We start from the raw sequence: 13,350 nt of genomic DNA, 5'->3' as shown, positions 1-13,350 counted from the left end.
ACAGTTGGCAGAGTACGAGGGCATCCTCGATGCGAGGTACACTGCATTTCTTGACGTGTGCGTGTAGTTGTCCAAACTCATTCCTATTTGTCAGATTTGTATTTGATCTATACATTCAGCAAACAGGTGTTGGAGGAGTTGTGAATGAATGAAATATGAAATCCGTGCTGCAGTCGCTGCTGGGCCACAACATTAGGTACACCTGCAGACTGCAGCACAGATTTCATATTTCATTCATTCACAACTCCTCCAACACGAACATTATTGTTTTTGCACTTTTGGCTTCTTATTAAATAACTTTTTTAAATAGATTAAATCTTGCACGTGGAAACTTTAAGTGTGGGCTTTAGTTGATATAACACTCCCGTCAGGGGGTGCATTCAACGGCGGGGGTGCAATATCTGGCACAACAGCGGCGCGTGGACTTCATTCATAAGTAAAGGTAAGACCATAATAACGTTTTTTTTATTAAATGTGCTTTTTTGTGTGCTACAGTTTGTATGTGTAAAGTTAAAGTCAAGTTAAAGTACCAATGATTGTCACACACACACTAGGTGTGGTGAAATTTGTCCTCTGCATTTGACCCATCCCCTTGCTAACCCCCTGGGAGGTGAGGGGAGCAGTGGGCAGCAGCGGCGCCGCCCCCGGGAATCATTTTTGGTGATTTAACCCCCAATTCCAACCCTTGATGCTGAGTACCAAGAAGGGAAGAATGCTGGTATGAGCTTTTAAACACAACCCGTTAACTGCGGCCAATCAAATGGTGAATAAGATACTCTTTAGGGTTCATATGTTTGTAAATCTGACTGTGATGAAGTCACCATGAACCTCACCGCACTGATAGATAGATATATATATGTATATCCATCCATCCATTTTCTACCGCTTATTCCCTTCGGGGTCGCGGGGGGCGCTGGAGCCTATCTCAGCTACAATCGGGCGGAAGGCGGCGTACACCCTAGACAAGTCGCCACCTCATCGCAGGGCCATATATATACATATATATATATATATATATATATATATGTATATATATATATGTATATATATATATATATATATATATATATATATATATATATATATATATATATATATATATATATATAAGGCGCGCACAAGGGCGCGCCTTATGTTTATTCCTTTTTTGGGTGTTTAAATTAAATATGTATTTACCTTCACGCCATGTCCGGTCCAAATCATTTGCACCATGGGAAAACAAACCACGCCAAAGTCCAAGTCCTGACATATATATATATATATATATATATATACATATATATATATATATATATATATATATATATATATATATATATATATATATATATATATATATATATATATATATATGAAACATTATGTTTATTCCTTTTTTGGGTGTTTAAATTAAATATGTATTTACCTTCACGCCATGTCCGGTCCAAATCATTTGCACCATGGGAAAACAAACCACGCCAAAATATATATATATATATATATATATATATATATATATATATATATATATATATATATATATATATATGACAGGACTTGGACTTTGGCGTGGTGCAAATGATTTGGACCGGACATGGCGTGAAGGTAAATACATATTTAATTTAAACACCCAAAAAAGGAATAAACATAAGGCGCGCACAAGGGCGGAAGTACAAAACTTGGCTATAAAAACAAAAACTCGCACAAAGGCAGAACTATGGACAAAAAAAAACAAAAGACACTAACTGTGGCATCAATCAACAAAATTTACTTGGGATGACGTGAACAGGGCAGCATGGACTATGAACATGAAACAGAGTGTCAGGAGTGTGTCAAGAGTGATGTCGCCAGGCTGACTGCCTGGCAACTACAGGCTTAAATAGTGATGACATGATTAGTGAAAACAGGTGTGTGACTCAAAATGTGAAAACGTGAGACAGGTGTGTGACATGACGATGTGAACCAGGTGAAACTAATGGTTACTATGGTGACAAAGGGAGTGAAGACAAGAACTAAAAAGTGTCCAAAAACCAAGCAAAACATAACTAAACAAAACATGATCACAGACATGACAATAAATATGTTTATGTGTATACATGTGTGTGTGTGTGTGTGTGTGTGTGTGTGTGTGTGTGTGTGTGTGTGTGTGTGTGTGTGTGTGTGTGTGTGTGTGTGTGTATGTATACATATGTGTATATTTTATATAGATAGATAGATAGATAGATAGATAGATAGATAGATAGATAGATAGATGGGCCCCCAGACACATTTTTTTCTCTAAATGTGGCCCCCCTGAGTCAAAATAATTGCCCAACTCTGGTCTAGAGTAGCCAGACTTACTATCAACACACAGCCATTATTGTCTAACAGCTGGCAACACATGTGAGTATCAAGATCAGGGCACCCAATTTTGGGCCCCTAAACACAACACTCCTGAACGGCCCCCCATTTCACCGAAAAACCCAATGTTGCCACCCCTTACACACACACTGTTTACATGCTTTAAAAAACTAATTATTGCATGGATTTGGTTGAATTCAGATTTTTCATTATTGACGTGTTTCTTGCTACTTTATGTTGTGTATTTTTTACACAAGGTTTCTAGTTCATTTTATCATCTATAATTAAACCCAAAAATGTGTTTTCTTTTACCCTTTATATATCTCCTCCGTCTATTTGTATTCGTGTTTGACTTTCCCTTCTACTGTTTAGTTTTACTGAGATTCAAAGATTGTCTGTTTTTGTCAAAGCATCTTTTTGATTTTTTAAATTTCTTCTGTCATTATTTGAATTAGCTTCTGTGAGTTCTCTCCTGAACAAAACACTGTTGTATCATCTACAAATAATAGTAACTTGAAGTCCTTTGTAACTTTACAAATTTAGTTCACATAAAAATTTAACATATTAGGTCCTAGCAGTGGGCAGCACGGTGGAAGAGGGGTTAGTGCGTCTGCCTCACAATACGAAGGTCCTGAATAGTCCTGGGTTCAATCCCGGGCTCGGGATCTTTCTGTGTGGAGTTTGCATGTTCTCCCCGTGACTGCGTGGGTTCCCTCCGGGTACTCCGGCTTCCTCCCAGCTCCAAAGACATGCACCTGGGGATAGGTTGATTGGCAACACTAAAATTGGCCCTAGTGTGTGAATGTGAGTGTGAATGTTGTCTGTCTATCTGTGTTGGCCCTGCGATGAGGTGGCGACTTGTCCAGGGTGTACGCTGCCTTCCGCCCGATTGTAGCTGAGATAGGCTCCAGCGCCCCCCGTGACCCCGAAGGGATTAAGCGGTACAAAATGGATGGATGGATGGTCATAGCAGTATTGATCCCTGAGGTACGCCACAAGATATTTTCAGCTTCACGTATTGCTTCCTATTGGTGAAGTAGCTTCTTACCCAGTTCAAGACCAACCCTCTGATTTCCTACCGTTGTAATTTGTTTATTAAGATATTATGATAAGTTGTGTCAAATGCTTTTGTTAAATCCATAAACACTGCGGCAGCACATTTTTTGCTATCTATTGCATTGGTGATCTCTTCCGTTATTTCGATTAATGCCATTGATTTTGAAATGTTAGCTCTGTATGTGTATCGTGGAAGTAGAGAAACCGTAGACAACCTGGTGTTTGTCACCAGTCTTATGAATTGGTACGACTTTTGCTATTTTCATTTTAGCTGGGAATTTGCCTGTTTAAAATGATAAGTTGCTGATGTATGTTAAAGTTTCTCTAATCTCTTCAATAACCTTTTTGATTGTTTCAATGTCAATTCCGTTATAATCAGCTGAGGTCTTGGATTGACATTTTTTTACAATATTGATTGTTTCCTCTTTTGTCACACCTTCTAGGAACATAGAGTTGGGGTTTATATCTATGGTGTCATTCACATCCTCAACTGACTCGGGATCTAGTATCTTTTTCTTCAGATTTCCAATGTTCACAAAGCACTTATTGAAGCTTTCAACTACTTTGTTCATATTGTCATTTTTAAATTTCCATCTGAGAAGTATTTAGGATAGTCCTTCTTAGCAACATTTTTAATAATGCTATTTAGGATGCTCTATGTTGCTCTCATATTGTTTTTGTTCCGGACCAATAATTGATCGTAATATTATTTTCAACATGTTCGTAGTATGCCAGCTAGCTTGTTCTTGTACGTTGTGTACTTGTTTTCTGCCTAGATCTTTGTGTTATAAATGTTCTATATAATGTATTATTCTTGTTGCAAGCATTTTTCTGTATTTGTGTCATCCATGGTTGTTTGTTTTTATTGTGTTTCTGACTAAGTTGTTTCAATTGTCAATGTTTGTCATAAGGCATCATGAAAGTATTAATCTAATGAAGTAGTAATTAATTAGTAATTTTACATTGTCCGAGTGTATGCTCGTTTTAAGTGTTGTACGAGCATACACATTTTTTAAATTAGATTTTCCTTTAAGGTTATATTTCTCCTCTTTTGTTGAGAAGAATTGTTGTACATTCTTGGGTATCAGGTTATAGTTTGCTTTGTACATAATTTCAGCTGTTTGCAAATGCACCAAATAGTTGAATTTCAATATTTTTGATTCAATAAGTAAAGTGTTTGTATGTTCTCTATATCCAACATTATGCATTATTCTAAATGATCTTTTCTGTAACACCGTTACATTTGTAGTTGTTTCCCCATATTTCTACACAATAACTCGGATATGTAACACGAGTGAGCAGTAACGAATATGAAGTGATTTTTGGTCCAGAACATGTTTTGCTTTATACATTATTGACGTGTTTCTTGCTACATTATGTTTTATATTTTTTACATGAGATTTCCAGTTAATTTTATCACCCAAACATGTGTTTTCTTTTACCCTGTCTACTTCGTCTATTTGTAGTGAGTAGTGGTGAGTAGTGAATTATATTTATATGGTGCTTTTCTCTAGTGAGCTTTTACATAGTGAAAACCCAATATCTAAGTTACATTTAAACCAGTGTGGGTGGCACTGGGAGCAGGTGGGTAAAGTGTCTTGCCCAAGGACACAACGGCAGTGACTAGGATGGCGGAAGCGGGGATCGAACCTGGAACCCTCAAGTTGCTGGCACGGCCACTCTACCAACCGAGCTATACTCGGTTGGTATATATTCCCAGAATCTTACGAGAGAGAAAAAAACAGTGATACCGTTTTTTTATTTACAGTAATACACTGTATAAACAACCATCATAGATTTTAAGGTAAAAAAAAATTAAAAAAAGGTTTGTTCAGTAGGCCGAAAGGACAAGATCACGGGTACAAGCGGCCGAAATGAGTTTCCTCCGCCGGGTGGCAGGGCTCTCCCTTAGAGATAGGGTGAGAAGCTCTGTCATCCGGGGGGAGCTCAAAGTAAAGCCGCTGCTCCTCCACATAGAGAGGAGTCAGATGAGGTGGTTCGGGCATCTGGTCAGGATGCCACCCGATCGCCTCCCTCGGGAGGTGTTTAGGGCACGTCCGACCGGTAGGAGGCCACGGGGAAGACCCAGGACACGTTGGGAAGACTATGTCTCCCGGCTGGCCTGGGAACGCCTCGGGATCCCCCGGGAGGAGCTGGACGAAGTGGCTTGGGAGAGGAAAGTCTGGGCTTCCCTGCTTAGGCTGCTGCCCCCGCGACCCGACCTCGGATAAGCGGAAGAAGATGGATGGATGGATGGATGTTCAGTAGGCAGAATTTCACTGTAAAAAACAGTGGTATCATTGTTCTATTTGTAGTAATATGGAGCCAAAACACTGCCAGTAAGATTACAAATTGTGGTATATTTTCAGTTTACCGCAATACAGTGTAATAACAACCATATATTTTTTGGTAAAATATTTGGTTGTTGTTATTGTAGTGTAAATGGAAAAATTATACCACTGTTTTTATGGTAAAATTATGGCGACCAAGCTATCAGTTTTTTGTTGTTGTTTTTTACCTTAAAATCTATAATGGTTTGTTTTACAGTGTATTACTGTAAATAAATAAAAAACAGTTTTTTAACAGTAAAATTCTGACAACTGAGCTGCCATGTTTGTTTGGTTGTTTTTATCATAAAATCTATTTTACAGTTTTATTTTTACAGTGTAGAATTTAAAAATATTTATATAACAAAAAAAATGTTTGGAAAGTATAATTTAATATATGTTGCATTATTAGAAAATATTCAAGTTTAAAATATATGCAATACACATATATGTTTCTGTCAAAATGGAGCTAGATAGAAATATATACTTTTTTATTGATGTACATCATTTCCAGGCTTTTGCGGACCATTTAAATTGGTACAGGCTGTGCACCGTCACAATCTTTTGGGAAATGTTTTAACATGCATTCTGACTGATCAGCAGTGTTGGGTTAGTTACTGAAAACCAGTAACTAGTTACAGTTACTAGTTACTTTATTTCAAAAGTAGCTCAGTTACTAACTCAGTTACTTAAACCAAAAAGTAATGCGTTACTGTGAAAAGTAACTATTTAGTTACTTATATGTATATTTTTAATTTTTTTAAGGCCCCATTTAATGCCCTTTTAGCCTTCATTTTAGTACTGTTATTGCACTGGAGAATAATACAATCTGTTGATCAACTTGACATGCATTTGCATCACTGAACTCTGCTAAGCAATGTGGTCTACATACAACAAAGACAAAGATATGTTTTAAAGGGCCAATTTGTTTCAGACCAGAACAAATTGACAAAACTATTTTAAATAGCTGCAACTTAACATACATAAGTAACAAACAGCATAATAACAACATAGCTGTAAAACAAGAAAGGCACACACTACATACATAAAGCCTAACCAGGCGTTTTTTTATCTCAAGGAATTCTGAAATAAAATCATGTCTGAAGCCCAGAACACTCTACACATTTCCCCACTTAGTTTAGAGAAAAGGAAATATTAGCCTGGCCCACTAGTATCCCTCTTTAGGTTTGTGAACTTTATAGTCTAAACATTTAGAGTGATGTGATAATCAAACACTCTAAAAGTCTCAAATGAAAGAGTATATAAGAGAATTGACAGAGTGTGCAGTGCCTCATTAAAATCCAGCCGCTGTTGGAGGTGGAGGTGTGTCTCTTTACTAGCTTCGTCGAAGCATGTTGTTTTTGTCGCTGTTTCAGCATATTTGAAACTTACATTCAACTAAAATGTTCTTTTCTTTCTGGTCGATAAAAGAAACGTACTGAAAATATCTCCATTTTAAGAAACTCGGCTTCGGGGTTCGCCATGACGTCTTGATAGTAGACACGGACACGCCCCCTCCCACACACACACGCACACACACACGTACACACAGACAGCGCGCGGCGCGCCTCTTTTTTGTCGCCTCTTCAGCAGCGCTGCAACACTCAGATCTTCTCAGTTTCTAGCCGATACTACATAAAAAATAACGAAAAATAACGCAGTAACGCATCATGTAGTAACGGTAACTGAGTTACTATATATAAAAAATAACGCGTTAGATTACTAGTTACCGCCGATAGTAACGGGGTTACAGTAACGCGTTACTTTGTAACGCGTTAGTCCCAACACTGCTGATCAGACAATATTTTTAGTATCATTTGTCATTAAAAGTACATGTAAAATTGACAAACATGTTCAGATTTTGACGAGTGATGTTTACTGCCGTTCTTTTACGAGAATTCTTTTTTTAAATGAGTGCAATCCTTTGATTTGTTCAAATGTAAAAAACCTTTTTCCATAAAAAATTAAGTAATTACAAAATAAGCTATTATATTCATCATAAATGAATAGTAAGCACTTTTGTCCAATTTTTACCCCAGTTTTTATTTATTTATTCTCAATGTCTTTGCTTTACTTGTCTTCATATAATATCTCCTTACTTTAATGATGTTTATCTATAATCAACTTCCATCCATCCATCCATTTTCTTCTGCTTATCCGAGGTCGGGTCGCGGGGGCAGCAGCCTAAGCAGACAAGCCCAAACTTCCCTCTCCCCAGCCACTTCATCCAGCTCCTCCCTGGGGATCCCGAGGCGTTCTCTGCCAGCCGGGAGACATAGTCTTCCCAACGTGTCCTGGGTCTTCCCCTTGGTTTCCTGCCGGTCGGACGTGCCCCAAACACCTCCTTATGGAAGTGTTCGGGTGGCATCCTGAGCAGATGCCCGACCCACCTCATCTGGCTCCTCTCGATGGAGCAGCGGCTTTACTCTGAGTTCCTCCCGGATGACAGAGCTTCTCACCCTATCTCTAAGGGAGAGACCCGCCACCCGGCGCAGGAAACTCATTTCGGCCGCCTGTACCCGTGATCTTGTCCTTTCGGTCATTACCCAAAGCTCATAGGCGAGGATGGGAACGTAGATCGACTGGTAAATTGAGAGCTTTGCCTTCCGGCTCAGCTCCTTCTTCACCACAACGCATCGATACAGCATCCGCATTATTGAAGACGCCGCACCGATCCGCCTGTCGATCTCACGATCCACTCTTCCCCCACTCGTAAGCAAGACTCCTAGGTACTTGAACTCCTCCACTTGGGGCAAGATCTCCTCCCCAACTTGGAGATGGCACTCCACCCTTTCCTAGGCGAGAACCATGGACTCAGACTTGGAGGTGCTGATTCTCATCCCAGTCGCTTCACACTCGGCTGCGAACCGATCCAGTGAGAGCTGAAGATCCTAGCCAGTTGAAGCCATCAGGACCACATCATCTGCAAAAAGCAGAGACCTAATCTTGCAGCCACCAAACCGGATACCCTCAACACCCTGACTGCGCCTAGAAATTATGTCCATAAAAGTTATGAACAGAATCGATGACAAAGGGCAGCCTTGGCGGATTCCAACCCTCACTGGAAACGGGTCCGACTTACTGCCGGCAATGCGGACCAAGCTCTGACACTGATCATACAGGGAGAGGACCGCCACAATCAGACAGTCCGATACCCCATACTCTCTGAGCACTCCCCACAGGATTTCCCGGGGGACACGGTCGAATACCTTCTCCAAGTCCACAAAGCACATGTAGACTAGTTGGGCAAACTCCCATGCACCCTCAAGGACCCTGCCGAGAGTATAGAGCTGGTCTACCGTTCCACGACCAGGACGAAAACCACACTGTTCCTCCTGGATCCGAGGTTCGACTATCTGGCGTAGTCTCCTCTCCAGTATACCTAAATAGACCTTACCGGGAAGGCCAAGGGGTGTGATCCCACGATAGTTGGAACACACCCTCCGGTTCCCCTTCTTAAAGAGAGGAACAACCACCCCGGTCTGCCAATCCACGCAATGTTGCAGAGTCTTGTCAACCAAGACAGCCCCACAGCATCCGGGGCCTTGCTTTTTAACTACTCTCAGCCCCAGAAATAGGAGAGCCCACCACAGATTCCCCAGGCACTGCTCCCTCAGAGAAAGACGTGTTGGTGGGATTGAGGAGGTCTTCGAAGTATTCCCTCCATCGATCCACAACATCCGCAGTCGAGGTCAGCAGCATACCATCCTCATCATACACGGTGTTGACAGTGCACTGCTTCCCCCCCTGAGGCGTAGGATGGTGGTCCAGAATCGCTTCGAAGCCGTCTGTAAGTCGATTTCCATGGCTTCCCCGAACTCCTCCCATGTCCGAGTTTTTGCCTCCGCGACCGCTGAAGCCGCACTTCGCTTAACCTGTCGGTACCTGTCCGCTGCCTCTTGAGTCCCATGAGACAAAAGGACCCGATAGGACTCTTTCTTCAGCTCGACTGCATCCCTCACTGCTGGTGTCTACCAGCGGGTTCTAGGATTACCGCCACAACAGGCACCAACCACCTTGCGACCACAGCTCCAATCAGCCGCCTCGACAATAGAGGCACGGAACATGGTCCACTCGGACTCAATATCCAGTGCCTCCCTTGTGACATGTTCAAAGTTCTTCTGGAGGTGGGAATTGAAACGCTCTCTATCTTATTATTTTAATTCCCTTTTGGGTAGAGATGTCCGATAATATAAATGTGTTAAAATGTAATATCGGAAAATATCGGTATCGTTTTTTTTATTATGGGTATCGTTTTTTGGTTGTTGTTTTTTATTAAATCAACATAAAAAACACAAGATACACTTACAATTAGTGCACCAACCCAAAAAACCTCCCTTCCCCATTTACACTCATTCACACTCATTCACACAAAAGGGTTGTTTCTTTCTGTTATTAATATTCTGGTTCCTACATTATATATCAATATATATCAATACAGTCTGCAAGGGATACAGTCCGTAAGCACACATGATTGTGCGTGCTACTGGTCCACTAATAGCACTAACCTTTAACAGTTAATTTTACTAATTGTCATTAATTACTAGTTTCTATGTAACTGTTTTTATATTGTTTTACTTTCTTTTTTATTCAAGAAAATGTTTTTAATGAATTCATCTTATTTTATTTTATTTATTTATCTTAAAAGTACCTTATCTTCACCATACCTGGCTGTCCAAATTAGGCATAATAATGTGTTAATTCCACGACGGTATATATCGGTTGATATCGGTATCGGTTGATACCGGTATCGGTTGATACCGGTATCGGTAATTAAAGAGTTGGACAATATCGGAATATCGGATATCGGCAAAAAGCCATTATCAGACATCCCTACTTTTGGGCTTAAAATGCGCCATTTTGGGCTTAAAATGCGCCACACATTTTCAATGAGAGACAAGTCTGGACTACAGGCAGGCCAGTCTAGCACCCGCACTCTTTTACTATGAAGCCACGCTGTTGTAACACGTGGCTTGGCATTGTCTTGCTGAAATAAGCAGGGGCGTCCATGATAACGTTGCTTGGATGGCATTGGCAACATATATTGCTCCAAAACCTGTATGTACCTTTCAGCATAAATGGTGCCTTCACAGATGTGTCAGTTACCCATTCCTTGGGTACTAACGCACCCCCAAACCATCACTGATGCTGGCTTTTGAACTTCGCGCCTATAACAATCCGGATGGTTCTTTTCCTCTTTGTTCCGGAGGACACAACGTCCACAGTTTCCAAAAATAATTTGAAATGTGGACTCGTCAGACCACAGAACACTTTTTCATTTTGCATCAGTCCATCTTAGATGAGCTCGGGCCCAGCGAAGCCGGCTGCATTTCTGGGTGTTGTTGATTAATGGCTTTTGCTTTGCATAGTAGAGTTTTAACTTGCTTTTAGAGATGTAGCGACAAACTATAGTTACTGACAGTGGTTTTCTGAAGTGTTCCTGAGCCCATGTGGTGATATCCTTTACACACTGATGTCTCTTTTTGATGCAGTACAGCCTGAGGGATCGAAGGTCACGGGCATGCTGCTTACGTGCAGTGATTTCTCCAGATTCTGAACCTTTTGATGATATTACAGACCGTAGATGGTGAAATCCCAAAATTCCCTGTAATAGCTCGTTGTCGTTCGACAATTTGCTCACACATTTGTTTACAAACTGGTGACCCTCGCCCATCCTTGTTTGTGAATGACTGAGCATTTCATGGAAGCTGCTTTTATACCCAATAATGGCACCCACATATTCCCAATTAGCCTGTTCACCAGTGGGATGTTCCGAATAAGTGTTTGATGAGCATTCCTCAATTTTCCCAGTCTTTTAATCCACTTGTGCCAGCTTTTTTGAAACATGTTGCAGGCATCAAATTCCAAATGAGCTAATATTTGCAAAAACTAACAAAGTTTTCCAGTTCGAACATTAAGTATCTTGTCTTTGCAGTCTATTGAATTGAATATAAGTTGAAAAGGATTTTTAAATAATTGTATTTTGTTTTTATTTACGATTTACACAACATGCCAACTTCACTGGTTTTGGGTTTTGTATTTGTGGAGGGAGATGGGGCCAGCGCTGTCTGCAGGAGCAAAGGTCACCGCCTCTGTCTATGGTGCTGAGGACAAAGCACCATCAGCCTGGAGCGTGGCAGTGCTGACGGCGAGACACATCTGGCAGGTGATTAGATTTCACAGGTGGTACGTGTTAATCTAATCATCTGTTGTCTTTAAGAGTAAGCGGCCGGGAGCAGGAGGGGAGAGAGGATACGGACGTGACTGAAAAGTCACATTCTGCGAGAGAAAACTGTTGTTAAAATCATATGAGCATTAAAACCCTGTTAAAACCTGCCCGCTTGGATCCTGTGCCGTGTCTGACAGTGCGACTGCGAGGACGCAACTTCCACAGTATTATTAATCTTTCTTTTTAACATTTTTTTTTCCTTAACACTGAACAAGCATTATATAGTCTTCCCTTGCCACATCACTCCTACATAATTTTACAGACGATTTTTTTAAAGCATATTCTCTAACTGGTTTGTCCTGAATAAAGCATTTCAAGCATAAACTGTCATGTCTTTTGATCATGTTTTGTTTGACTAGGTTCTGTTTGGTTTTTGGACTCTTTTTAGTTCCTGTTTGTGCACTCTTGTTTGTTTTTGTTTCCATGACAACCCATTAGTTGCACCTGTTTTCATGTTTGGACTCACGCACCTGTCAGCAATCATGTCACTATTAATTAAGCCTGTCCTTTTCAGTTAGTCGGTCTGGCGACATTACCCTTGACATCCATGCTATCTGCTGTTACCAAACTTCATGCCATGCCACACAGTAAGTCCTTTTGTTTCATGTCCATAGCTTTTGCCCAAGTGCTAGTTTTTGTTTTCATTAGCCAAGTTTGTACCTCCGCCTTGTGCACGCTTTTTGTCCACTCTTTTTGTTAGAATTAAATCATGTCTTTACCTTCACGCCATGTCCGGTCCAATTTCTCTTGCATCTCGGGAAAACAAACCCCCCATAGTCCACGTCGTGACATAAACATGGCTACACAAACTAGAAATATCAATATTACATTAGTATTGGCCACTGATGAGACCAAACCAATCAGTTAATTATCGTGACCTTTGCATTATATATATATATATATATATATATATATATATATATATATATATATATATTTTTTTTATATGCTATATGCTATACTATATTATATATAGCATTGCTATATTGGATTACCCTAGCAGGTACTCTCGGAACAATACTAGTACTACAGTTTGAATGGCAAACCACTGAAGAAATAGTGAAAGATGGCATGGGTGCCGGTTATAATAGTCCATAAATCCTGCTTGATTGCTAGTTTGGCAGACAACCTAATGATTCAAAGTAGTCATCCATTTCCCCCAAACACTTTCTGTTGTTTCTTCCATTACACTATTGAAAGTATAAGAAGGCCACAAAGGTTAAACACAAATTAACTATCAAGTGCCATCCTGCTAGAATAAAGCAACATTCTTAATATTGTCCATAAATGAGTTCACTTACTTCTACTTCCATGTCCGAGCAAAGCAGAGCATGAATGCACTGGAGTGTTTCCCAAACCCACTGCAGATAAGTGACTGTGAATAAATTGAGCAAGAAAAGTAGTTTAAAAGAAGTGACC

The sequence above is a fragment of the Nerophis lumbriciformis genome, linkage group LG26, assembly GCF_033978685.3.
Source record: "Nerophis lumbriciformis linkage group LG26, RoL_Nlum_v2.1, whole genome shotgun sequence".
In the NCBI taxonomy this organism is placed as follows: Eukaryota; Metazoa; Chordata; class Actinopteri; order Syngnathiformes; family Syngnathidae; genus Nerophis; species Nerophis lumbriciformis.
The sequence above is the reverse complement of the archived record's forward strand: the minus strand, read 5'-3'. Positions refer to the sequence as shown.